Source organism: Rhinoderma darwinii, chromosome 1, assembly GCF_050947455.1.
Source record: "Rhinoderma darwinii isolate aRhiDar2 chromosome 1, aRhiDar2.hap1, whole genome shotgun sequence".
In the NCBI taxonomy this organism is placed as follows: domain Eukaryota; kingdom Metazoa; phylum Chordata; class Amphibia; order Anura; family Rhinodermatidae; genus Rhinoderma; species Rhinoderma darwinii.
The window spans coordinates 605,712,840-605,737,016 of record NC_134687.1 but is presented as its reverse complement, the minus strand read 5'-3'; positions in this window follow the sequence as shown (position 1 = coordinate 605,737,016).

Below are 24,177 nucleotides of genomic sequence, written 5' to 3'. Positions count from 1 at the left end.
TTAGAGCTCACCCACTATAAATAGAAGCTGTGTAGCTTGGCGTGTGCCGTTCCCTAGGCTCCTGTAGCTGACCACTGGCATCTTTGTTTTTTTTCTCACCTGCATGTGTTGCTAAAAAATGTATGTCATCTTGTAGGCCACACCTTCAGTCATGTATGCCATTTAAATATTTATCGCTACTTACAAAATAAAGCAGAGAATTGTGGTGCGCGTCTCACAATATCTAGTGCTTTCTTCAGTCTTCCCCTTGTCCCTTCCGGGGTGACCTCCTCTTAGTCCCACCGAAATGGGAGCATCTAATTTACATATAAAGGGATACTGTTCATTATATTCATATGTCATTTTTCTACTAGGAAGGTATCCTTCCTCTAGGGACGCCTTAGGTCTTATATTATTCAATAACTCTGTGGCAAAATTATTTTGTCACGGTATGATAGCATTATTCAGTCACTCTATAGTAATTTTATTCAGTTCCTGGTCTGGTGGGAATTTTTGATCACGGTATGTCAGTATTATCCAGTCACTGCATGGGGGTAATATTTGGTCATGGTATGGTGGTATTATCCAGTCATTGCATGCTAGTAATATTTTGACATGGTATGGCGGTATTATCAAGTCATTGCCTGGTGGTAATATTTGATCTTCGTATGGAGCTATTATTCAGTCATTGTATGGTGGTAATATTTGGTCATGGTATGTCAGCATTATCCAGTCATTACACAGTGGTAATATTTGTTTTTTGTATGGCGGTAATATCAAGTCATTGCATAGTGGTAATATTTGGTCATGGTATTGCAGTATTATCCAGTCATTGCATGGTGTTAATATCTAGTCATGGTATGGTGGTATTATGCGGTCATTGCATGATGGTAATATTGGGTCATGGTATGTCAGTATTAAACAGTCATTGCATAGTGGTAATATTTGGTCATAGTATGGTGGTATTATCCAGTCATTGCATGTTGTTAATATTTGGTCATGGTATGGCGGTATTATCCAGTCATTTCATGGTGGTAATATTTGTTCATCGTATGGCAGTATTATCCAGTCATTGAATTGTGGTAATATTTGGTCATTGTATGGCGGTATTATCCAGTTATTTCATGGTGGTAATATTTGTTCATCGTATGGCAGTATTATCCAGTCATTGCATTGTGGTAATATTTGGTCATTGTATGGCAGTATTATCCAGTCATTGCATGGTGGTAATATGTGGTCATGGCATGGCGGTATTATCCAATCATTTAGTTCCCTCGCTAATCTGTATATGTCATGCTGGGAAGAAAGGTACCCATATACAATGAATAATCTCCATCATAAGTGTATTCAATGGTACTCGCGTCACATTGACGACCTCTTGATGATGTGACAGTAAAACCTTCTTTTGTGAATTATTGAAATACAAACTCTGACAATTTAAGGTTTATACCTCTGTCCTTGTGGGTGATAGATAAGAAGAAAAAGTAACATAATTGTATAGATATCAATATTAAGGAATACGATACTGCACGCAACAAAATACCATCCAACATATAACCCAAAAACTTGCCCATTGGAAAAATACATCAGGGCAAAAAGGCCATGCCCTTTAAATCATGTTTATTCCCAAGAAGGTATAAATATCAACCATAGACGACAAAAAACGGGCTACAGCAGCAAAGTCTTGCACAGAGCGAGAGCAATTGCGGATTAAAAAGACAGATCATTCTATTTATTTTCAAAGAGAAAAATGGAAAACAAACGGAATGGAAGACATTTTTCAACTAAATACAGCCAATACTATGATGCCATTATTAATACCATGAAACAACATTTGCCAATTCTGTATCAGGATACTAAATTATACAATATGTTACGAATGGGCTGTAATTTTGGGGCAAAAAAAGATCAATGTTATTAGGCAACCTGTAATACCTAGTATGTACTTAAGAAAAACCCCAAATCCACATGACTGAAATATAAAGGCTGTTACAAATGTGGAATGAACAGATGGGGCATGTGCAAACACGTTATTAAACCACACCAATTTTCCTCAGTACATATAGGTATGGTGTATCCAATAAAAATGTACGTAAATTGTAATAGTACATAGCTACTATACATGATACTCTGTAACCAATGTCTTATACAATATATAGGCTGCAACACTGACAAACTAAAAGTCAAGATTGCGGAACATGTCAGGGGCAATCCCCACTGACGGAATAAGGACTCCTGTCTTGTTAGGGCCGTCCCGTCACTTCCTAGAAAAACACAATGGAAATGTCAGTACCTTAGAGATTTACCCCATTGAGGTTAGTAGGGAGGCGTTTTGGATCCTAACTTTAAAAACAAGAATCTCTTATGGTCTAAACTTTATGATAGATTTTTAGCTCAGTCCTTTTTCCTATTTTTCTTGAAATGGTACTTATATATGTTCTCAACTAAGATGCATATGGATTACCGATTAGAAATGATGCTGAGGGAATTACTTTTTTCCCCTTTCAAATTACCCAGGTGTACCATGCATCAACTAGCTATGACTTAGAAGCACAACTAGGTTTGCAATGTGTAAGCGGAGCTGTTCTTGGATGTGAAATCCATCTTTTCTTTTAAGATGTTAAAATTAAACGTTTTTGCTTTTAATATTTTTAGAGGTTGGAGAACCACAAGTACCACTTATTTATTTCATTGACCAGTCATTGCCATGGTGGTAATATTTGGTCATGGTATGGTGGTTATGTTTAGTCATTGTATGGTGGTAATATTTGGTCATGGTAGGGTGGTATTATCCAGTCATTGCATGGTGGTAATATTTGGTCATGGTATGGCGGTATTATTTAGTCATTGCATGGTGGTAATATTTGGTCAGGGTATAGCGGTATTATTTAGTCATTACATGGTAGCAATATTTGGTCACAGTATGGCGGTAATATTCAGTTATTGCATGGCGGTAATATTTGGTCATGGTATAGCGGTATTATTTAGTCATTGCGTGGTGGTAATATTTGGTCATAGTATGGCGGTATTATCCAGTCATCGCATGGTGGTAACATTTGGTCACAGTATGGTGGTATTTTCCAGTTATTGCATGGTGGCAATATTTGGTCACAGTATGGCGGTATTATCCAGTAATTGCATGGTGGTAATATTTGGTCACAGTATGGCGGTATTATCCAGTTATTACATGGTGGTAATATTTGGTCACAGTATGGCAGTATTATCCAGTCATTGCACGGTGGTAGTATTTGGTTACAGTATGGCGGTATTATCCAGTTATTTCATGGTGGTAATATTTGGTCATGGTATGGCGGTATTATTTAGTCTTTGCATAGTGGTAATATTTGGTCACAGCATGGCGGTATTATCCAGTTATTGCATGGTGGTAATATTTGGTCATGGTATAGCTGTATTATTTAGTCATTGCATGGTAGTACTGTAATATTTGGTTATGCTATGGTGATATTAGGGTGTATCATTTGGCATAATTTCTCCCCATAAAAATGAATAGAATCTGTGGACTGATCTGTTTAGTAATAAAAAAGTTATACAGTAGTGTGGACACATGCCTATTGAGTCATGTGTTGTTCATATTTGGTCACTACATGAGTAGAATTTAGAAGTATGTCATATCGGGGGAAAATTGTATGGGTAAAATAATGCTTCAAAAATTCTCTTCCTTCAAGAGCATGTATGCTAAAAATATAAATATTATATTTTAATTTAATTATATGAAGCATCTTCTTCACTCACCTTCCTGACATTGTTATAGACATATTGAAAATCCCCTACTCATGATGTGGTGTTTGTCTCTGGACTTCCCTTGTGAAGTGTCGCAATGAGGAAAATGAGGAAAACATAACAAACCTCGAACAAAAGAAAAATGTGATCATTATCAGGAGGAAACATAAGATAATATAAGATTCTGAAAATCTTATTTTTATTGGATGTTACTGTTGTGCTCAGCATTACTGGGATGTCTTAACTATAATCATCATACAATGTTTACTGCGGATCATACTAATTTACCATATTCATCTGTAGGAAACAGGGAATGCAGAAATAATACATTAAATGGTAAATGGAGACATTCCCATGTGCAACAATGGATGTCATTATCCGCTGCATAAGAACCCTTACTATTAAACAGACCGGAGAGCCAAAGCAAAGCTGTTTTTGCTCTGGCGGACCATCCCCTCTAGATGGTTAGATAGATAGATAGATAGATAGATAGATAGATAGATAGATAGATAGATAGATAGATAGATAGATAGATAGATAGATAGATAGATAGATAGATAGATACAGGGGTGGGATTCAAATTTTTAACAACAGGTTCCCTGTTTTTCGGACGAAGACATGTGGGGGGGGGGATGGGTTCACTGTGTTTTGCAATGTATCGCACCATTGAAACTTATTCTAATAATAAAATAAAACAATACCTCCTACATTAAATGGACTCTAAATAAAGAAATTCCCTGTCCAGAATGTTTTAGTGTGGATTGTCACACTATGTATATAATTACATAAGCGTACAGACCTACCCACACATTATATAAAACTCACCCATTACGTATAGGCCTATATGCGCACATTCAATATCCTAAGCGTGCTCAGCCCATTTAGTTAGGCTGTGCACATGAGAAGGGTGGAGGACAGTGCGGCGTGCGCAGTATGCCGCGACAACTCTCCCGGCTAATGCACAGATACGGTGCCAGGAGCAGGCTCAGTACATATATACACTGCACCAGACCAAAGGTCAGTACATATATACAGCACCAGAACAAAGCTCAGTACATATATACAGCACCAGAACAAAGCTCAGTACATATATACAGTAATAGAACAAAGCTCAGTTCATATATACAGCACCAGAACAAAACTCAGTACATATATATATATGTTTTCAACTTGGTTGTTCTGATATATATGTACTGAGCTTTGTTCTGGTGCTGTATATATGTACTGAGCTTGGTTCTGGGGCTGTATTTATGTACTGAGCTTTGTTCTGGTGCTGTATATATGTACTAAGCTTTGTTGTGGTGCTGTATATATGTACTGAGCTTGGTCCTGGTGCTGTATTTATATGCAGAGCTTAGTTCTGGAGTTGTATATATGTTTTGAGCTTCTCTTTGGTGCTGTATATATGTATTGAGCTTGGTTGTTATGAGGAATATAACTCCAGAACCAAGCTCAGTACATTTATATATATACACAGCACCAGAACCAAGCTCAGTACATATATACAGCACCAGTACAAATACAGCTCAGCGCAGAGATAATGTGCAAATTTAGTTTAAGCCCTGCCATATAAATTTGTACGGCATAAACCTACAGCTCCCAGTATGGCCCGAATTGGTAAATTTGCTGCTCAGATGTTTTCGGAAACTCACTTTTTCAACATTTCTGCACCTATAAACGAAGAGCAAATTCTTATGGTACTACACTCTATGCTCCCAAATATAATAGTATCATACACTGTGTCACCGAATATAATAGTGCTACACACTGTGCCCCTGAATATAATAGTAACATACACTGTGCTCCTGAATAAAATTGTGTCAAACACTGTAAAGTAATGCACCACACACAGTGCCCCCTGTAGATAGTGCTCCTCATAGAGCTCTCTGTAGATAGTGCTCCCAGTAGAGCTCTCTGTACATAGTGCTCCGAGTAGAGCCCTCTATAGATAGTTCTCCCCATAGAGCCCTCTGTAGGTAGTAGCGTTCCTTGTAGATAGTGCCCCCTGTAGCGTTCCCTGCAGACAAGGCCCCCTGTAGTGTTCCCTGTAGATAGTGCCCCCTGTGGCATTCACTGTAGTGTTTCCTGTATAGTGCCCCTGTAGCATTCCCTGTATAGTGCCCCCTGTAGATAGGCCCCCCTGTGGCATTCCCTGTGGATAGAGCCCCCTGTAGATAGAGCCCCCTGTGGCCTTCCCTGTAGATAGAGCCCCCTGTGCCCCTGTGGCAGTCCCTGTAGATAGGGCCCCCTATGGCGTTTCCTGTAGATAGGGCCCCTTGTGTCGTTCCCTGTAGATAGGGCCCCTTGTGGCATTCCCTGTAGATAAGGCCCCTGTGGAGCTCCCTGTAGATAAGGCCCCCTATATAGTCCCCTGCAGTTAGTTCCCTATATAGTCTTCTATGTAGTGCCCACAGTAGAAGGAAAAAAACACATTTTCTTACCTGTCCCGTTGCCGTGCCATCCTCCAGCGATGTCAGTCCTCCTCCATCGGAACGATGCAGCGGCGCGATGACGTCATCGCCATCGTGCCGACTGCATCATCACTAAAGCGCCGAATGGCGAGGCATCATGTGCCTTGCCAGGGCAGCGCTAGTAAACTCAATTGTATCCTAAGGACGTGGATGGAATTGAGTGCAGGGGACCGGACCGGCTTCCTGCTTCACCCGGTTCTGTGTACCAACTGTCATTTTAACAACCAGTTCAGGAGAACCGGGGCGAACCGGCCGGATCCCACAGATAGATAGATAGATAGATAGATAGATAGATAGATAGATAGATAGATAGATAGATAGATAGATAGATAGATAGATAGATAGATAGATAGATAGATACTGTTTTGGGTGATCTTCACATACTGTTGATTGTCTTCAGTGTTAGCTGCTTTTTAGGTCTGCTACATTAGGACACAGAGGCTCAGGGTGGTGCTCTGCCCCTACCCCATACTTTATACTTCCACTCTGCTTGTTCAGATAGGCTCAGCCAACCAGCATTAGGCTTAATTTCAGCAGCGCCGCTTTCCTGGATCAATAAACGGTCCGAAGAGTGGTGTTGCTGCTTGCTAGACATGGCACGTTATGTCTGCCGGTCTTGGTCACCTAGTGACAAGCATGACTGTATTATGTTGCACTGCTAGCATTAGTGCCCCCTCCGTCGCTGTGCGGTCGTGCCGATCTATGCGCACTTTGTGGCCAGCATTTGTGCAACTGAGCAGGCCCCTGTGCAACTGAATAGGATGTACCGGCAATATGTCCGCCCCTGGATCTGGGGTCTAAATTTGTGCTGATATAGAGGCTGGGAATGGGCTGCCGAAACGAGGAGCCAAAGATGTCTCAGCAGCAAACTCTTCATTTATTAGAAGTCATCTAGTGGTCTAGGCAGGATGGAGAAGAAAAGTAAAGTATAGTAGTAATGAACAACTGTCCCTGACCGAAAGATCAAGTGTACGCCTGTCCCTGACTGTGTGGTCAGGTGTTTCTGTGTTATACTTTTATTTTCCGTTTTTTTCTTCCTGTTCTTGCCGCGGCCTGATGTAATATCCGACTTTTACTACTTCCACAAATTACAGGAAACACTTTTGCAATGCAAAACTCACATCCAGTCTTCACTTAATTTACCATCAAGGTGCAACCCACAGGTAGACCCTTTAAACCAGTACACAGTGTCAAGAGCGTGTGATCCTCTGAGCCCTCTTTCTGCTCTCTATTATAACTGCAATATGTGAATAGGCCCTTGCACTCTTAAAACTCATATGCAATTTTCATACACAAATTTATTGGCAATCGTAAAAATAATGTGAGTATTAAATGTTTTCCTGAAATGGTTCAATATTTCTTACGTCTGGAAAACAGAAGCCAAATTGTCCGATGTTGAAAAGGGGAAAGAAATTGTCTTTGTTCTGTAACCATCCATTATACTATGTTTGGGACATTTAATTAGATTTTTACAGAACTGTAATATTCACGGCAGGGTCGTGAGAACAAGTCTGTACAACTATAGACAAATGAATGATTGGCTCCCCAAACAATAGCGGAGGCACAAGGGTGTGTATACAAGTATTCAGAGGAGCTCCGACCCTTCATTCCCAGGACCAGCAGATAAAGCGCAAAGACGAGGTGGAGACAAATACTAGATTCATTATTCTGTATCTTTCAGACAAAATTACCTGATATTAAGAATAGGATGCCAGATGCCATAAATACTTATGATTGTTATTACAGGAAACTTGGGAAAGTTGGAAAATCCAACCTAGGCAATTGGCTACTACTACAACAATGCAGGGTAATAGGTTGAAATATACAGAATTTTTCCAAACATAGTGTTACTATGTAAAAAGAGAGGGGAAAATTACAAATGAATATTTAAGAGAATTTAGAGAAAATAATCCTTGCAATGTATGAAATAAATGTATTATATAATTCTAAAACTATTTATACAAAAACAGCATTGTAATGGTAGATGCTCCTTAACCTCTTCCCGACATCTGACATACTATTATATCATGGCAAGCGTGTCGTTCCCGTGAACTGATGTCTTAGTACGTCGTGGTAATGACGCAGGCACAGGATCTGTGTCCACACCATCACTATCGGGTGCCGGCCGTATAATACAGCTGACACCCCGCTCTAATGACAGGGATCAAATATAAGTTCAATGCAAACCGTTTAACACCTTAGATGCCAAGGTCAATGCTAGCCACGGAATCTGTGGTTAGACAAAGCGAGAAAGTTCCCCCTGTCACCTGATCAGCGCTTCCACCACACGATCTCGGGATGCTGATGGGTTGCCAACGACGGCCCCCACGTATGCTAAAGAAATAAAAGCTTTTTTTCTTTGGCCTGTATTATTGCAAAAATGGGGGGGGGGGGGGAACAGAATTGCTGTTTTTTTGTTAATCCAGCCTCCCAAAAAATGGATTAAAAATTGATCAAAAGTTGTATGTTCCCCAAAATGGTACCAATAATATACTACAAGTTTTCTCACAAAAAAGAAGCCATCACACAGAGCTCCATCGGTGGAAAAAAAATAAAAATAAATGAATACAGCAATATAAAATCGAATTATTATGTAATAAGTTTTTTTGTGTAAAAGTAGAAAAGCTTAAAATAAACTTTATAAATTTGGCATCACCATAAAAAAACTTTATAAATTTGGCATCACCATAAAAAAATCTTTAGAAATTTGGCACACCGCTAAAAAGATTAAAAAATTGCAGAATTTTCAATTCTACCACAAAAAAGTAATTTTTTTTTCTCAATTCATTATACATACATTATACATACGAACTATTTAAAAATATAAATCACCCAACAGTAAAAAAACATGCATTCCTACTGTTAAGTCGATTAAAAAATAAAAAAGTTATGACTAAAACAAAAAAATCAGAGCGTCAGAAAGGCTAAAATTGGCTGTGCTGAGAAGGGGTTAATTAAAGTCACATAGGATTAAATGAAAAGAGTCGCCACAAAGAAGTCAACTGTCACGGTCAAAGCACAATGCAAAGAAAATCGAGGGATTGTTGGACTGACATTTATCGGACACCCCAGGCAGAAGTGACAACATTCCAGGCTGGGTTACATTGTATTTGATGAGAGCCCCTGCTGTTTGCTCTTGTATAAGGGCTGTTTGATTACTGTGCCCCGATCCTGGGTAATGCCATCCTGCATAGAGACCACATCTCTGTGATCAGATGTGACATGGCGTGACATCTGTAAACACTGCCGTTCTTTTGGCTAGGCAGATGTGAGTGGCAGATACAACTTAACACTTGTTCCTGAGTAGCTTCTGGACAGGGTTGGGTTAAAGAGAAGCTCCATGCTTGATTAATATTGACTCTTTGGTCAGCAAATGCAAAAAAAGTGTTCACTAATTTTTCAGCTAATTGCTTCAGGGAAACAATCCACAAGCAGGCTGTTGATGGATCTTATTAGAGATTTTTCATCCTAATGACAGCTTGTGTGAATTTCCGTACAGGTTGACTCAATAACACCAGAATACATAACACTTGACATTCAGGAGTCCGAAAAAAAAGGTTGGCAACCCCAGTGAGAGCAGTAAGGGCAGCCATATTGGCTGTTATCTAATGTTAGCCAAAGATTACAACTCGAGTATTTCTGTTTACTGACTTTTTTTTAATTTTATTACATGCAAAATATACATACCATTGTCCAGATTTATCCAAGCCATGACTACAGGATAAAAATACTTATGGTGTGTTCATGAGCATTTTATAAGTCTGCAATAGTGACATCACCGAGGCACCACCTGCCACCCTTGCCTAGATTTAGAGGTGTTTTCCCACAAACAACACTTATCTCCTATGCCCATGCGCACTGCCACTCCATTCAATTCTATGGGACTGACAGGGATAGCCAAGTACAGCATTTAGCTATATCCCTAGACAAGTATACCATACCATATGCCCAATGCTTCATTGGTTCCCCACTTCTATGTGTTTAAGTCAGCGGTCTCCGACCTGTGGCTCTCAAGCTGTTGCGAAACTACAACTCCCAGCATGTTTAGGGGATAAGCGCTTGGATGTTTGTTTTCTTTAAGTCTAAGTGAAGTCTAAGTCCGGGTTCCCACGTAGCGTAAACGCTGCAGAATTTCCGCAACCAAATTCCGTGCGGAAATTCTGCAGCATTTACAGAAGCAGCAAAGTGTATGATATGAAGAAAATCTCATGCCCATGCCGCGGAAAAAAATGCAGCGAAAACGTTCATGAATTGATCTTCAATTCAGATTTTAAATCTGCAGCATGTTAATTTATGCTGCGTTTACGTTGCTATTCTGTTGCGGGTTTTTCCCATTGCATTCAATGGGGATGTAATATCCGCAACAAATAGTCAAGTGTTGTGACTTTGCAGCGGAATCGAAAAACGCAACTTATAAAAAAATAAAAAACTTATACTTACAACCTGGGCGTTGTCATAACGATGCTATCTTCTGTTTTTCTTCCAGGCCGGCCTCCTGGTATGATGTTTCATCCCATGTGACTGCTGCAGCGAATCACAGGCTGCAGCGGTCACATGGACTGTAGCGTTATCACAGGAGGCCAGACTGCGCGGCAACGGAGAAACGCGTCGACATAACTACGGCCAGGGTAAGTATGACATTTTTTTAGTTTTTTTCCTAGCGCTGCTTTCCGCAGCGGAAATGCCGCCTGAAAAACTGCACCACAATGTAGTGCGCTTTTTTTAGACGGAATGTGCTGCGGCTTCTAGGTTGGACACGCTGCGCAGTCTTACGCAGCATATCCAACCAATCGGAACCCGGCCTAATGGTATGTCCACACAGAGCGCAAGCACTGCAGATTTTCTACAAAGGATTTTATTGCGGAAAATCTGCAGCGTAATACAGTAGCAACAGAGTGGATGAGATTTAATCAAATCTCATCCACGTGCTGCGTAAAAAATCAGCCGAAGAAACGTGCAGAGATTGACCTGCGATGTGTTTTTTTATATGTCAATTGTATATGCAGAATCGCTGCTTTTCTGTTGCGGGTTTTGCCCACTAAATTCAATGGGGATGCAAAACCCGCAACAAATAGCAGACTTTGCGATTTTTGCGGCGAAATAGCTGCTATTCCGCCGCAAAAATCGCAAAAAGGCTTATACTTACCCCTAGTCATGGCTGCACGTCCCTTTGATGTCCTACAGCCCAGCCTCCTGGGTTGAAATTTCATCCCATGTGACCAGTGCAGCCAATCACAACATCAGAGGGACATGCTGCCATGACTACGGGCAGAGGTGTAGCTAGGTTCTCCAGCACCCGGGGTAAAGATTCAGTTTGCCCCCCCCCCCCCCCGAACCTCCTTCCCGATCTCTTTCCCCCTCTCCATGTTCGTTTTCTCTACCAATTAATGAGGTGTCATTTTTTAATGTAACTCGAGCGTAAAGCCATTTGTACACTTTACAAGCAATATAGTTCTATATACAACACCAGAACAAGCTCATTACATATATACAACACCAGAACAAAGCTCATACATATATACAACACCAGAACCAAGCTCAGTACATAAATACAGCACCAGAACAAAGCTCAGTACATATATACAGCACCAGAACCAAGCTCAATACATATATACAACACCAGAACCAAGCTCAGTACATAAATACAGCACCAGAAACAAGCTCAGTACATATATACAACACCAGAACCAAGCTCAGTACATAAATACAGCACCAGAACCATGCTCAGTACATATATACAACACCAGAACCAAGCTAATTACATATATACAGCACCAAAACAAAGCACAGTACATACATACAGCACCAGAACAAAGCTCAGTGCATATATACAGCATCAGAACAAAGCTCAGTACATATATACAGTGCCAGAACCAAGCTCAGTACATATATAGAGTGCCATCATCTCGCTACAGATCATACAGTGACTACAGTACTGATTAGAGTCAGAATAAACATTTACATTGAGTGACTCACAGGTGATGATCTCAGATTTTAGTTGTTCTTTTTCTCTTTTCTTCTCCATCTGGTTCAGACCTCTATGATTAATTCTCCCGACCACAGCCCATTTCTTCACTTTGCTGCTCAGATGTTTTCATCTTCTCACTTTTCAAACATTTCTGCACCTGTAAACAAAGATAAAGTTCTCATGGTGCCAGACACTGTGCCCCTAAATATAATAGCACCATACACTGTACCTCTAATTATAATAGCACCATACACTGTCCCTGCTTATAATAGCACCATACACTGTGTCCATGATTATAATAGCGCCATACACTGTGTCCCACACACACACACACTGTGCCCCCTGTAGATAGTGCCCCCCATAGAGCCCCCTGTAGATAGTGCCCTACATAGATCCCCCTGTAGATAGTGACCCCCATAGAGCCCCTGTAGATAGTGCCCCACATACAGCCCCCTGTAGATAGTGTCCCATATATAGCCCCCTCTGAAAATAGTGCCTCACATGTAGCCCCCTGTAGATAGTGCCCCACATATAGCCAACCTGTAGATAGTGCTCCACATATAGACCACCCCTGTATATAGTGTCCAACATATTGCCCACACATGTAGATAGTGCCCTACATATATCTCCCCCTATAAATAGTGCTCTACATATAGCCGACCCTTGTATATAGCTCCCCAATATAGTGATCCACATATAGCCCACCCCTGTATGCATTGCCTCACATATAGCTCCCCATATAGTGCTCCACATATAGCTCACTCCTGTATATAGTGTCTCACATATAGCTTCCCCTATAGTGCTCCACATATAGTCCATCACTGTATATATTGCCTCACATATAGCTCCCCATATAGTGCTCCACAGATAGCCCATCCCTGTATATTGTGCCTCACATATAGCTTCCCGTATAGTGCTCCACATATAGCCCACCCCTGTATATAGCCCACCCCTGTATATAGCTCTCCCCTGCAGATAGAGCCCACCCTGTAGATAATGTCACTTACATTTCTATTACGATAAAAAAAAAAAACTTTACATACTCACCTTAATCCCATTCCCGCGCAGTCTGGTGGCAATGCAGACCTGCTCTCTTCTGAGCAGGTCTGCTGGGGTTGAACGACGCAAGCGCACGATGATGTAATCACGCGCTTGCGTCGTTGAAGGGGGGGGGATTGACAGTCATTCTACCCTGCCAATCAGCATCTTTCATAGACGCACGCGGCGTGATAACGTCATTGCGCCGCTTGCGTCTATGAAACGCACTGATTGGCAGGGCACTACAACTTGCCCTGTCAATCAGCGCCTTTCAACGACGCAAGCGGTGCAAAGTAATCGCGCCACTTGAGTCGTTGAAAGGCGAATGGCCTGACGCGGAACGTACCCGGACAATTATCGCCTATAGTGCAGGAGGGGGTGCACATAGTGCACATGCCCCGCCTGCCCCTCCTAGCTACGCTCCTGACTACGGGTAAGTATAAGCTTTTTTTATTTTTTTTAACCTGCTGTTATCTGCACAATTTGGTGCGGTTTAACGGACAGAATTTCTTGCGGGACCCAGGAGCTGCTTTGTGTAGTATACAGCAATTCCCTAAGATGTTAATATAGGAAATATTACATGTACCTGCAGGAGTGATCCAGTAATAGTCCTGCTGGGCAGAGAAGGTGCTTTACTTTTACTGGAATAGATAAGTAATTGTAGAATTTCTTGACGTTCCTGAGGAAAATTGAAGAAGACAAAATAAATTTTAATTTGGATAAAACAAGAGGAAGCTGAAACAAATTATCTCTCCCTAAGCAAAACCTCCTCAGAAAATGCATTATCACTCTCTGACCATAGTGTGAATGTGTTACTAAAGCCAAGGATTCCTCAGCATTGTGAAGGCTATAGATAATAAGCATTGAGGATGAGATGTGAATGTGTGGGTGGCAGCTTCCCCACACTATCTTGAATTCTGATTTGAAAAAAACTTTTAGGGGTTACAGCTGCCCTAACAAGATAAGGGGATAATTATTAAGCTACAACTTTACCAACTGCAAATAACTATCTGCAGGGTTAATGACAGCAGCAGATGTAGATCAAGGCATGTGAGCGTAAAAAAATAAAACTGCTACATGTTTTGCTTAAAAATTTGGTGTAAAACTTTTTATCACCTACAGTTACATCCTATGGCTGCGGCTATATTGATATCTATTGAAATCCAAATAGGAAAAGAAGCTAGCTACTTCCTATCTCACCTGAAACCTACACATACCAGCATTCCTTTGAAAAATAAATACACTTCTATTACACAGATGATGGTGAAGGCAGCGGCTCCATACAGACGAGTGTGTGCAACCTTGAACGTGAAAAACTGATGTTTTTCATGTCCGAGGTGCACCCGTGCGGGACGCGTTATCTTGGACTAGATTATCTTGGATCCTTCATAGACTAGAGCATATGGAGGGATGCGTGAAAACGCAAGAAAATAGGACGTCTTCTTTTTTCACGGACTATTCACACGCTCTGTTGAAACAACAGCCGTGTGAATGGCCCCATTGAAATACATGTGTCCGTGTGACGGCTGTTGTTTTAACGGCCGTCACATGGACGAGTTACACGCTCGTCTGAATGAGCCCAAAAGATGGGGAGAGGACACTATGGGTGACCGGTTGACAGGAAAAACAGCACCATGAAAGCTAATATGGCCATCCATGATAACTGTCAGAAAGTTAGATAGGGTAGTGCATGGTAGTGCCACAGTACGTGAGCATTAGAACTGGACCATGAAGCAAGAAAAAAGAGGGTCTGGTCTCATGAATCACATTTTCTTTTACATCATGTGAATGGCCGGATGTATGTGCATCGCTTATCGGAAGAATAGATGGCACCCGGATGCATTATGGGAAGAAGAAAAGCTGGCAGAGGCAGTGAGATGCTCTAGCAATGTTCTGCTGGGAAACCTGGGGTCCTGGCATTTATGTGGATGTTACTGTGACACATACCCCCTACCTAAATATTGTTGCAGACCAAGTAGACCCCTTCCATGTTCGGAAATGGTTTAACCCCTTCCCGCTCCTGGACGTACTATTAGGTCATGGTAACCATAGCGTTCGCACTCCATGACCTAATAGTACGTCACGGGAGTAACGGCCATTTCGGCCATCCTCCCAACACATACAGGAGCTGTGACAGCTGACGAAGTCAGGACCCACTATGCTTGCTGCCAGTGAGTAGCTGACAGCTCTGATACACTGCACTACGCATGTAGTGCAGTGTATTAGAATAGCGATCAGGGCCTCCTGCCCTCAAGTCCCCTAGTGGGACAAAGTAATAAAGTTAAAAAAAAGTAAAAAAAGATGTGTAAAAATAAGAAAATAAAAGATTTAAAAGTAATAAAAGTAAAAATCCCCCCTTTTCCCTTATCAGTCCTTTATTATTAATAAAAATATATAAACAAACAAATAAACTATACATAATTGGTATCGTCGCGTCCGTAACGGCCTGAACTACAAAATTATTTCGTTATTTATCCCGCGTGGTGAAAGCCGTAAAAGAAAATAATAAACCGTACCAGAATCACAATTGTTTGGTCACTTCACCTCCCAAAAAATGGAATAAAAAGAGATCAAAAAATCGTATGTACCTAAAAATGGTGCTGATCGAAACTACAGTTCGTTACACAAAAAATAAGTCCTCGCACGGCTTTATTGATGGAAAAATAAAAAAGTTCTGGCTCTTAGAATAAGGTAACACAAAAAGTGAATGATTTTTTACAAAACGTATTTTATTGTGCAAACGCCATAAGACATAAAAAAAAACTATAAACATATGGTATCGCCGTAATCGTATCGCCCCGCAGAATAAAGTGAATATGTCATTTATAGCGCACGGTGAACGCTGTAAAAAAAATCAAATAAAAAAACAATAGTAGAATTGCTGTTTTTTAGTCACCGCGCCACCTAAAAATAGAATAAAAACTGATCAAAAAGCCGCATGCAGCCCAAGAAAACTACAATGAATTCCTCAAGGGGTCTAGTTTCCAAAATGGGGTCACTTTTGGGGGGTTTCCACTGTTTTGGCACCACAAGACCTCTTCAAACCGGACATGGTGCCTAATAAAAAAGAGGCCGCAAAATCCACTAGGTGCGCCTTTGCTTCTGAGGCCGGTGCTTCAGTCCATTACCGCACTAGGGCCACATGTGGGATATTTCTCAAAACTGCAGAATCTGAGCAATACGTATTAAGTTGCGTTTCTCTAATAAAACTTTTTGTGTTATAAAAAAAATGGTATAAAGAGGATTTTCTGACAAAAAAATGTAAATTTCACCTCTACTTTACTCTAAATTTCTGTGAAACACCTAAAGGGTTCATAAACTTTCTAAATGCTGTTGTGAATACTTTGACGGGTCTAGTTTCTAAAATGGGGTGTTTGATAGGGGTTTCTAATATATGGGCCCCTCAAAGCAACTTCAGAACTGAACTGTAACTTAAAAAAATTAATAAATTAGGCAATACTTTGCTTCTTACATTATACTGGTAATGAGCAGTGCCCACCCCGAGATGACCCCAGTTTTGACCGTTTGTATAAACGGAGACCCCTATTAGACCGTTTCAGTGCCCGGTTTTCCCAAGCATTCACCCCCGAGAAGTGTATTTCTATTGATGAGTCCTTGGTACATTTTAAAGGGAGGGTTAAATTCCGCGAGTACCTGCCGGGTAAGAGGGCAAGGTATGGCGTGAAGATGTATAAGCTGTGCGAGAGTGCATCAGGGTATACCTACAGGTTTAGGATATATGAAGGGAAGGACAGCAGTATTCAGCCCCCAGAATGCCCCCCCCCCCCTTTACTGGGAGTTAATGCAAAAATTGTGTGGGATTTGGTGCACCCACTGCTGGACCAGGGTTACCTCCTCTACCTGGATAATTTTTATACCAACGTCCCACTCTTCAACTGCCTCGCTTCCAGTCCTGTGGCATGCGGCACTGCTAGAAGAAATCTGAGAGGCCTCCCTAAGACTCTGCTTGGGCAAACAAGAAGGGGTGAGAGCAGGGCACAATCTAGCAGCAACATATTGTGTGTCAAGTACAAGGACAAGAGAGATGTCCTTGTATTGACAACAATACATGGCCACACCAGTACCCATGTGCCTGCACGAGGTACCAGTACAGAGACCCCCCCAAACCAGACTGCATCCTGTACTACAATAGGTACATGGGAGGGGTGGACTTGTCAGATCAAGTCCTGAAGCCCTACAGCGCCATGCGGTGTGGTATAAGAAGCTGGCCGTGCACATCATACAGATGGCATTGTACAATGCGTACGTGCTACGTCGATGTGCAGGCCAGAGGGGAACTTTCCTGGAATTTCAAGAGGTGATTATCAAGAACCTAATCTTTAGGGACCAAGAAGGGGGGGGGCACCCAGTACTTCTGGAGGTGAGGCCACATGCATCGTACCAGGGCAACACTTTCCAGGAGAAGTTCCCCAAACTGGCAAGAAGGGAAAAAGTCAAAAGAGGTGCAAAGTCTGCTATAAGAGGGGGATAAGGGAGGACACAATATATCAATGTGACACGTGTCCCGAAAAACCAGAGCTCTGTATGAAAGAGTGTTTTAACATTTATCATACATCCCTTGGTTTATAATTTACCCCAATTTTACTTACCCTGATGTACTCCGCACAGCTTATCCCCCCTCGTCTTTCCCCTCTGGGACCTGCTGTGTGCCCAGGCAGCTGATAACAGCCACATCTAGGGTATTGCCGTACCCAGGAGAACCCACATTACAGTTTATGGGGTGTATGTCTCCGATCAAAATGCTCACTACACCTCTAGATGAATGCCTTAAGGGTGTAGTTTTTAAAACGGGGTCACTTCTTGCGGGTTTCAACTGTACTGGTACCTCAGGGGCTTCTGCATACATGACTTCGCACCAGAAAATCCCCTGTAAGCCAAATGGTGGTCCTTTCCTTCTGAGCCCTCCCATGGGCCCAAACCACAGTTTATCACCACAAATGGGGTATTGCGGCACTCAGAACAAATTGCGCAACAGAATGGGGTATTTTGTTTCTTGTGAAAATAAGAAATTTTCAGCCAAAACGACATATTATTGGAAAAAATTAATTTTGTTTTAATTCTCAGCCCAATTCAAATAAGTTCTGTGAAGAAACTATGGGGTTTAAATGGTCAAATTACCCATAAATGAATTCCTTGAGGGGTGTAGTTTCCAAAATGGGGTCACTTCTGGTGGGTTTCCATTGCTCTGATACCTCTGGGGCTCTGCAAATGCGACATGGCACTCAAAAACCAATCCAGCAAAATCTGCACTCCAAAGAACACACAGCGCTCCTTCCTTTCTGTGGCCTCCCATGGGCCCAAACGGCAGTTTATCGCCACAAATGGGGTATTGCTGCACTCAGGAGAAATTGGGCAACAAAATGGGGTATTTTGTTCCATGTGAAAATAAGAAATTTTGATTAAAAAATGACATCTTATTGGAAAAAATACATTTTTTAATTTCAGAGCCGAATTCAAATAGGTGCTGTGAAAAAACTGTGCGGTCAAAATGGTAACAACCATAAATTAATTCCTTGAGGGGTGTAGTTTCCAAAATGGGGTCATTATTCGGGGATTCCTACTGTTTTGGCACCTCAACACCTTTTCAAACCTGGCATGCTGCCTAAAATATATTCTAATAAAAAAGAGGCCTCAAAATGCACTAGGTGCTTCCTTGCTTCTAGGGCTTGTGTTTTATTCCACGAGCGCAGTAGAACCTTTCTAAAAACTGCAGAATCTGGACAATACATATTTAGTAGTGTTTCTCTGGTAAAACCTTCTGTATTACAGAAAAAAAAATTGAATAAAATTGAAATTCAGCAAGAAAAATGAAATTTGCAAATTTCACCTCCACTTTGCTTTAATTCCTGTGAAATGCCTGAAGGGTTAAAAAACTTTCTAAATGCTGTTTTGAATACTTTGAGGGGTCTAGTTTTTAAAATGGGGTGTTATATCAGGGTTTCTAATACATAGGCCCCTCATAGCCACTTCAGAACTGAAGAGGTACCTTAAAAAAAAGGCTTTTGAAATTTTCTTAAAAATATGAGAAATTGCTGTTTATGTTTATGTTCTAAGCCTTGTAACGTCCAAGAAAAATAAAAGAATGTTCAAAAAACGATGCCAATCTAAAGTAGACATATGGGAAATGTGAACTAGTAACTATTTTTGGTGGTATAACCGTCTGTTTTACAAGCAGATGCATTTAAATTCTGAAAAATTATATTTTTTCAAAATTTTCTCTCAACTTTGCAATTTTTCACCAATAAACACTGAATATATCGACCAAATTTGACCACGAACATGAAGCCCAATGTGTCACGAGAAAACAATCTCAGAATCGCTTGGATAGGTTTAAGCATTCCGACGTTGTTACCACATAAAGTGAAATATGTCAGATTTGAAAAATGGGCTCTGAGCCTTAAGGCCCAAACTAGGCTGCGTCCTTAAGGGGTTAAGGAACATGACAATGAGATCAAGGTGTCGACTTGGCCTCCAAATTCCCCAGATCTCAATCCAATCGGGAATTGGATGTGCTGGAAAAACCTAGTCCAATCCTTGGAGCTAATGTCTTAGTGGCAGTTGTAAGGTGGGAGTAGATGAGGTGTGATTGTAAGGCCCCCGCAGGAACACAACGGAAAAAGATAAACGAAGCAGGTAGTTAGCTTAACCACTTTAACATTTACTTTTAGTTTACCAATATATACAGTTAATTTGCCGTTGCTGAAGGTGCCATCGGCCACAAATATTATATAAATTCTTCCCGTGTGGGAGTTACAGCACATCGGTACAACTATATACAGGTGGAACAGGCTGGCAAGATAGTTGGCTTGTTGTTCTGTGTGACCAGCAGAGTTAGGGCCAAGGGCACCCCTCCCTTGATACAAGGGGAAATATGTTTAGTCCTAGTAGGCCGCAAGATGTTGGCTGCGTCTGTGTGGTTTCTGCTCTATCCCTTCAATGAACACTATTTGGAGGGCTCACCACCCTTTTTTACATGAAATGCTGCCCCACCTAAACAGAGCATTAACAAACGCAGCCTAAAATGGCATCCGAGCTGTATATCCCGGCGCCAATGTTTTATACACAACGAGCCACTATCAGCCTCAGCCTGTTTATAGCAGCGTCACAGCAACCGTTGCACCCAGCTCCTTCATCAGACAGACATCCCTCTTCTCCACATAGCTTGTTCTTTTCCATATTGCCAGATGTTGGCTGGTGAACCCAACATGCCAGTGTTATCTGTAGTGGGGGAAACTATACCACAGCCACATCTCAAATATGCAATATGTCCATCGATATAGGCACAGTATACAACTAATACAATAGAACAGTATAATGACCCCATTCTCTAGGGAATATGATTCACACATTTTACACAGATACCACAGAACCTCTTTAGAGGTATTGTGGAGTCCATGCCTTGATGGGGCAGAGCTGTTTTGGTGGCTCAAGGGGGACAGACCACGGACAAAAATCACGGACAGACCAAAATATTTACAGAGACATTTCAAAATCATTGCTTGTGCAGTGTGCTAGGAGTGACTCACCAATTACAACCCCGCTGTAGCTTTCTCACGCTAACTTACTTATGATTGGTGATTCCGACTCACCACTCACTCCACCTCCCCACCACCGCTACCGCCAGGGCCTGTTTTAGACAAAGTGTGGCCTAAATGCTGAAATTCTGTATCAATAAAGCAGTCAATTCAGAAGGAGCTGTGCAAAGAACTGCATCGCTGATTTCTAGCGCATCCAGGAGTATTGCAAGCCCCAAATATGCCCCCCCTCTCACACCCAAAAATTATGTATATACATATACAGTTATTAAATCATACCGCTATACCAGATGAAATATTACCTGCATACTGTTACAGAACACAACTCACCATTATAAGACCAATATTACAAATAATAACACTATATAAGGTCCAAATAATACCGCCACACCATAACCACATAGTAACTGAATAATACCCCCATACTGTTACTGAATAATACCGCCACACCATAACCACACAGCGACTGAATAATACCCCCATACTGTTACTGAATAATACCGCCACACCATAACCACTCAGTGACTGTATAATACCCCCATACTGTTACTGAATAATACCGCCACACCATAACCACTCAGTGACTGTATAATACCCCCATACTGTTACTGAATAATACCGCCACACCATAACCACTCAGTGACTGTATAATACCCCCATACTGTTACTGAATAATACCGCCACACATAACCACACAGTGACTGAATAATACCCCCATACTGTTACTGAATAATACTGCCACACCATAACCACACAGCGACTGAATAATACCCCATACTGTTACTGAATAATACCGCCACACCATAACCACAGTGACTGAATAATACCCCCATACTGTTACTGAATAATACCGCCACACATAACCACACAGCGACTAATTAATACCAACATACTGTTACTGGACATACTCAATATTAAGCAGGTGGTTTTAATGTTATGGCTTTTCGGTGTTTATTCTACATAACTGTATGGAGCATCTATTCACCTACCTGACATTGGTGTCTTTCCCCGATAAAGCTTATAAACCTATTATAAAGTGCCTGGTCCTTTGATACTTAGAGGAAATTGAACCGGATCGCACATTTCCCTTTTAGTACCCACTTCTCCAGCAACAGAGTTTGGGTCTTGGTAACCTGTTGGCCCCAGGGCTTAAGTGTACAGAGGTTGTATGGTAACAAATTCTCTTAGTAAAGTTGGTGAAACTGAGGTAAAAAACATAGTGGAGCGAGTAGTTCCCAGTAGTAACAGACATCCTGTAGTCATCTAGCTGGGTCAGGATAAATCAGTTGAGTGCTGCGCCAGCAGCAGAGGACCTGCATACATCATTGGAGTGAAGTGAGGTAAGTTTTTTTACACTTATTTCCCGAAATTAGGCTTGCTCACAATCTAGAACCAATGTAATTAGAAGACAATTAGACCTGGGCTACACTGAAATTTTTTTGAAACACGACTGACATTGAGTTGTACGCAATTATGTGGACCGCAGCTGTCCCTTAATAGTAAAAATCAATCAGTAGCGCTACAAAAAGTCTCCATGTAGCCCAGATCTTAAGGGGGTATTCCCAGAATAGACAACAATAACCTATCCACAGTATAGGCGATAACTGCCTGATCACTGGGACCCCCACCGATCACAAGAACTGGGGTCCTGAATCCCGGTTCCTTCTCACTGCTTGACCTCAGTGAGGAGGACATTAAATGTAGTGGTGTTCGATCATGTACGCTGCCTCTCCATTCAAAGCCTATGGGAATGACACAAACCAGCAAGTACAGCGCTCGACTGTTTCCGTCAGTCCTAAAGACATTGAATGGAGTGGGGGACACATTCTCAACCGCCACTCCATTTAAGTTCTTCTGGGGGTTTGGGACCACCATTCTTGTGATCGGTGGGGGCTCCCAGGGATAGGGCCCTCAGCATTCACGCAATTATTATCTATCCTGTCGATAAGTGATAATTGTTGATTCTGGGACAATCTCTTTAATGGAAATTTGTTTTTGGAGAGTGGGAGGAAACCAACGGAGAACCCAAAGGACAACCCATGTGAACACAAATACATATATACAAGATAAATTCCCTTCATTAATTATTGATGTTGGGGTAATTGGTTGGTTACTACGTCTCTGTTCACACTGGCGTCAAGACTTCAGTTACAGACAGATCCAAGAAGAATACATTTTAAATGGATTGAAACAAAAGCCCTATGGACCCTATTCAATTTAATGGAATCGGTTGGGTATCTTTTTTTGACTTTACTATTCTGCAAGTCAAAACCAATGTAAACCTGATGGAACAGATTTTATGCAAACTGATGGCACTAATATCCTATTAAAGTCAAGGAATAACTTCCTCACTCGCACTGAACATCCAGCTATTTATGTCAACATATTGCCCCTTGACACCATATAAAATTAGGGGCAATAATTCTATACCTGATGCATGGGCCAAGTGTCACTAAGGACTTCAACCTGGAAAATCTCTTTGCTTCATGCCTAAAAATGCATTCTAATGGAAAGTGACAAAACTGATCAACTCTCTACATAAGAAAAAGGAACTGAAAATAAAATGGTCCCAGAGGTTGGAGACATGATGTCCACTTCTTCTTTCTTGTAAATAGATACGAAAAAAAAAATCATCTAAAACCATAAGCACTAATGTGGAGTTGGTCATCCCTGTGGCCACAGCAGCCTCCACTCTCCTGGGTAGACTTTGCACTAGATTTTGGAACATGGCTGCTGGTCAGGCATGGATGTTGGGCCTGGCTTGTAGTCAGAAGTCAAAGGTGTCAGATGGAATTGAGGCCAGGGATCTGTGCATCGAAGTTTTTTCATGCCAAAACTAGGAAAACCAATTTTTTATGGATCTCACTTTGTTTTTGGAGACATTGTCATGTCAATACAAATTGGGATCTTTCCCAAGCTGTTGTCTCAACGTTGGTAGATCACTAGGGGGTATTTCTGAAAAATCAACCTGCATAATTTGTAAACAAAAATGCTTAGACACAACTTATGTATTTGGCCAATACTATAATTATATTTCACCAGGAGCATACAGGGTATGAACCAATTGGCAGAGCAGTGAGTGTTACCATGTTACCCTGCAAAAAAGGGATCAATGTCCTATGGAGGACCAACTTTTGAGTGCTGAAGGGCACAATTTTGGAGTTCTCATAGAGATGATTGCTCAACTGCCGATGGTAAGGACATAGCTGTGGGAGCATGTGATGTCAAGAGCTTTATGATGCAGTAGTCTCCGGCCAGAGTGTTAGCAATGCTCTGGCCGGGATTGCACCACTGGAGAAACCCCTGAGGTCACTGTTTATATATGTATAGTGACGTCAGGAGCTTTGCAATGCGAGAGTCTGTCAGCAACACTCTAGCTGGGGATTTCGGCTCTGGAGGAGCCCCTGACGTCCCGGTCCATATA